The sequence below is a fragment of the Herpailurus yagouaroundi genome, unplaced genomic scaffold (assembly GCF_014898765.1).
Source record: "Herpailurus yagouaroundi ecotype Mexico unplaced genomic scaffold, PumYag 163, whole genome shotgun sequence".
NCBI lineage: Eukaryota > Metazoa > Chordata > Mammalia > Carnivora > Felidae > Herpailurus > Herpailurus yagouaroundi.
In genome coordinates this window covers 32572019-32577606 of record NW_024412404.1, presented here as the reverse complement: position 1 = coordinate 32577606, position 5588 = coordinate 32572019, and positions in this window count along the sequence as shown.

The following is a 5588-nucleotide window of genomic DNA, read 5'->3' as shown; positions in this document are numbered from 1 at the left end:
ATATATATATATATACACATATATATATATACACATACACATACACACACACACACACACACACACACACACTGGAGTATTACTTGGCAATCAAAAGGAATGAAGTCTTGCCATTTGCAACTACATGGCTGGAACTGGAGGGTATTATGCTAAGGGAAATTGTCAGAGAAAGACAAATATATGGCTTCACTCATATGAGGACTTTAAGAAACAAAACAGATGAACATAAGGGAAGGGAAACAAAATAAAATATAAAAACAGGGAGGGGGACAAAACAGAAGAGAATCATAAATATGGAGAACAAACTGAGGGTTACTGGAGGGGTTGTGGGAGGGGGGATGGGCTAAATGGGTAAGGGACACTAAGGAATCTACTCCTGAAATCATTGTTGCACTATATGCTAACTAATTTGGATGTAAATTAAAAAATAAAAAATAAAACTAGTTAAAAAAAGAGAAAAAAGAAAAAATACATTTGGGCAAAAATTGGTTCAATACCATTACTGTAGGGCTTCTCAGAGCCACTTATGACTTCTACTAATTGTTATACACCTTAAAGGGAATAAAATAGGCAACATTTTCCACACAGACACACACACACAAAGATTCTCTCTCTCTCCCTCTGCCCCTCTCCCCCACTCAAGCTCTTCATCGCTCAAAAGAAAAAAAGATACTGTTGTTAATTTGCTAGTTTGTTTGCATTGCTATGTATCTATCAATCCATTATACACTTACTATTGACAAGAGAAATAGCCACTGGTGGTCAGATTCATTTATCAAGTAGTTAAGGATTATTACCCAAAATTCCAAAGGGATAAAGTAATTCATTTTATTTTTTTATTTTTAAGTTTATTTATTTTGAGAGAGAGTGTGCGTGTGCACGAGCAGGGGAGGGCAAGAAAGAGTGGGAGAGAGAATCCTAGGCTGGCAGCGCAGAGCCTGGCTCAGGGCTCTACCTCACAAACCATGAGATCATGACTTGAGCCGAAATCAACAATCAGATGCCCAACTGACTAAGCCACCCAGGAGCCCCAGGAAAAAAAGTAATTTAAAAAGAAAAAAATCACTTAACTTTGCTATTTGGAATTATAATTAGGTTTATCCTCAGCCATTAGGTAAAGTTAGTTACAATGTTAGATGCAAAAATCAGATTAACTGAATTCCTGAATTATACTTTATTTCTGCTTGAATCATACTGATTTATTTAGGTTTTGATGTGTTCAAATCCAGTACTAGGAAGCTTTTATCAAAGTAGTCTTTATATTCTGAGACACAAACTTCCTCAATATAGTTGAGTAAAAGCCAATTTTTCAATTCTTTAATAGAAATATGTATTTTTAGTTAGTTGTTAATGAAATTGTGTGTAGTTAGGGTTGGTACCATTTGTGCATTAAAGTCTATAAGGATTATTTGTTGAGTCTTTTCTATGCCTTAGAGTCAGAGTTCTACACTTTGTGGGATGTGAAGATGAATCGAAGATTCTGTCCTCAACGAAAATACTAACTCAAAAAGACATCTGCACCCCTATGTTCAAGGCAGTCTTATTTACAATAACCAAGACACGGAAAGAGCCTAAAGGTCCATCAATGGATGAATGGATAAAAGACTTGTAGAGTATGTATATATTGTAATATTACTTAGCCATAAAAAAATGAGGAAATCCTACCATGTGGGACAACATGGATGGACCCAGAGGGCATTATGCTAAGTGAAATAGGTCAGACAGAGAAAAGACAAATACTGGAGGCACCTGGGTGGCTCAGTCGGTTAAGTGTCCGACTTTGGCTCAGGTCATGATCTCATGGTTCATGGGTTTGAGCCCCGTGTCAGGCTCTGTGCTGACAGCTCCGAGCCTGGAGCCTGCTACGGATTCTTTACTTCCCTCTCTCTCTGTCCCTCACCCCACTTGCACCCTGTCTCTCTCAAAAATAAATAAATATTAAAAAAATTTTTTAAAAAGACAAATACTGTATGATCTCACTGATATGTGAAATCTAAACCTCCCCTGCCACACCAAAAAACACCAAGCTCACAGAAAAAGAGCTCAGACTTGTGGTTACTGGAGGCAGAGGGGTGAGTGGAGGGGGAATTGGAGGAACGTGATCAAAAGGTACCACCTCCAGGCATAAGACAAATAAATACTAGGGATGTCACGTACAACATGACGACTGTTGTCAGCATTGCTGGATGATGTATGGGAAAGTAGTTAAGGGAGCAGATCCAAAGAGTTCTTTGGAAAAGAATTTTTCTTTTCTTTATACTGTATCTATATGAGATGATGGATGTTAATTAAACCTACTGTGGTAATCATTTCACAAGGTATGTGCGTCAAACCATCATGTGGCACACCTGAAACTTATACAGTGATTATGCCAATTATTTCTAAGTAAAGTTGGACAAAGAAGATTGTGTCTTCCAAGCATTTGGTTGAGTGTGGGAGATGGGATATGGGCACAACTACTGTAAGAGTGAAGAGTGTTCGAGGTTGTAAGAGTACCTTAAAGACTGGGGCGAAAACAGAGGAAGGAAAGATTTGGCAGACGTTTCTCTTGTCCAGGTGGGGTCCTGAAGGAAAGAGCATCTGATTTGGACCTTTATGGACTGATGATATTTGTGGAGAAGGAAATGAAGGGCACTCTTTGAAAAGCAAGGCTGAGCGATTGTATGAAAGCACCAAACTGAACGCAGCTTTGTGGGGGAATACACAAAACTTGTGAAATTTAAATATACTTGTGAATCCATACAGGGTTTTCATTATCATTGGCTCCTAATCATTTGCAATCAAGGGCCCACTTTTAGTGAAACAAACAATAATCTTATGAAATTGTGGTTTACTAGAGGGTAGTTGCTAATCATTCTCTTCCTGTTAGCAAATCAGCCAGTTAGGTTCTTGGCAATGATACAATTTAAACAATCATTTCCCATGTAGTACATGGGCTTAAGTGAATTAATGCAATTTCCCAGTAAAGGCATTTTTATGAATATATAAATATATCTTTTTTTTTCTTTTTTGAGAGAGAGAGAGAGAGAGAGAGAGACTGAGACCATAAGCGGGGAGGGGCAGAGGGAGAGGGAGAGAGAAAATCCCAAGCATGCTCTATGCCCAGTGCAGAGCCAATGGTAATTGTCTAATGTTTTAAGATAAACACCATGTACAAAAACTATATACAAAATAGCTCATAAAATGTTACCTACAATATGAACCCAAGTTTGGATCAACTACTTACTTTTAGCAAAAGAATTTAAGCTGAAGAAATGAGGCAAAGTGATTTAAGAAATCCATTTTCTGAATTTTGCCAAGATAATTTTATGCTTTCTATTTAACAGGAAAATGTATAAAAATATGTTCCTGGGTTCTGGTAATGTGGCTTACTGAGATACTTCATATTATCTTTTCTTCACTCTAAGCACATATAAATGCAGGACAAACTCTTACAACAAAAAGTCTGAATGCTAAGGCTGAGCTCAAGAAAGAGAATTCCCTGGGAGCCAAAACCAATGAGGGAATGTGAAACCAGATGTGATGTGTAACTTCATGGTCTGATGCCATACTGACTCAGGGAAGATATTGGTCTGGAAATAGACCAAAGGGACTAGTAACTGGGTATTTAATATTCATGTTCTTTCCCACACAGAAATGTGGTCTTGGACTCTTATGCGATAGGAAAATAGATCTGAGACACCTCCATAGAGCTAACACACTTAGAGGGCTGCACCCTTAGTAAAATGGGACTAGAAACAGTTTGCCCATTTGAAGTGATTTGAAACATTTCCCTGTCCCTGAGAAATCAGAGACCCAGGCTTGTGACTTGTGTTGGTGGAATTCAAATTTGTATTTACTCAAGTAGTCCTGGAGTCTTCAATCCAAGAGAGAACATAAAAAAGATAGCAACTCAGTGAAACTTGTAGAAGCAAATGCCAAATCTCTCTGTAGCAATGCTTTGGTAACAGGACACATGGGATTTCCATAGAGATCCCTGTTGAAAATACACTCACAGTCCAACTCCATTAAGGAAGGCATTCTCCAGGAGGGAGAGTCAAAGACCAAACAAATAGAAGAACTGGTAACCCACATATTTGAGACCAACAAGCTGAAAGATACTATAAAAAGTATATTTAGGGGCGCCTGGGTGGCTCAGTCGGTTAAGCGTCCGACTTCGGCTCAGGTCATGCTCTTGCGGTTCGTGAGTTCAAGCCCCGCGTTGGGCTTTGTGCTGACAGCTCAGAGCCTGGAGCCTGTTTCAGATTCTGTGTCTCCCTCTCTCTCTCTGACCCTCCCCCGTTCATGCTCTGTCTCTCTCTGTCTCAAAAATAAATAAGCGTTAAAAAAAATTTAAAAAAAAGTATGTTTAAAATGATAAAATACATAATAGAAGTAATAAACCATAATGAAAGAATAGGACAGGATAAAAAAAGAAATTTGGATTTGTAAATGGTTCATGGGAGCAGTTTACATGTTTAAAACTTTATTTAATCTTTAAAGGTAACAACATAGATGATTTCCTTTAATTTAATTTAATTTAATTTTACTTTATTTTACTTTACTTATTTTTTAAAGTATGTGCTGGGATGCCTGGGTGGCTCAGTCAGTTAAGTGTTCAACTCTTGATTTTGGCTCAGGTCATGATCTCACGGTTCGTGAGACTGAGCCCCACATCAGGCTCTGCACTATCAATGCTTGGGATTCTCTCTCTCTCTCTCTCTCTCTCTCTGCCCCCCTCCCCTTAAAATAAATAAACTTAAAAAAAAAAATAAAGTAGGCTCCACACCCAAGGTGGGGATTGAGCTCACAACCCCAAGATCAAAAGTCACATGCTCTACTGACTGAGCCAGCCAGGCGCCCTATTTCCTGGTATCCAAAGATTACATTCCGGGTCAACTTTCCAGGAGTTGGGGTGGATTCATGCTGCACCATCCATCTTCTCTTTCTTTTTCCTTTCTTGTCTTTGTGTAACCAAGTAGGTGGAAGGACTGGTCAAGACAGAGTGAAACGTGCCGTTGTAAAAACCGGATGGGTGCTACTTTGTCCTTGATCCCCTCAGCACTACTTTAAAACGAGTTGAGCTAAATAGCCGCAAAAGTGGTGTGATGCCTTCAACTTATTTACAGCGGTAACGTCAATCAAAATTGTTCATGAACTGATCAGCAACTCTACAGACATAAAATTTGAATCTCAAGGTCCAGAGATGTGAACTGTGGGCGGAGCCACATCCAGCCTGCAGATGTGTTTTATTTGGCCAGAAGATTAATAATTTTTAATTTAGTGTCTATAATTCAAAACTGGGGGATTTCACAGGAATGCATGGATTTCTGGCTGCATTTGAAATAAGCTGGATTATTTGGCTGTGCTGAGAATGGGTACTTCTGGGCGGCAACAATGGGACAGAGTGTTGGCCCCTTCTCCAGTTCTATCCAGACCTTTCTATTCCTTATTGAGTCTCCAGCACTGTGGACCAGCATCGGTGCTATTGATGAACGCCCTTGAAGTGCACGGGTTGTGCAATTTGGATCACCTGCCTTTCTTTATTCTGTCCACAGGGATACTTGGGGTCAGGACAAGTTACATGATTAGAAGCTGGGGTCAAGCTC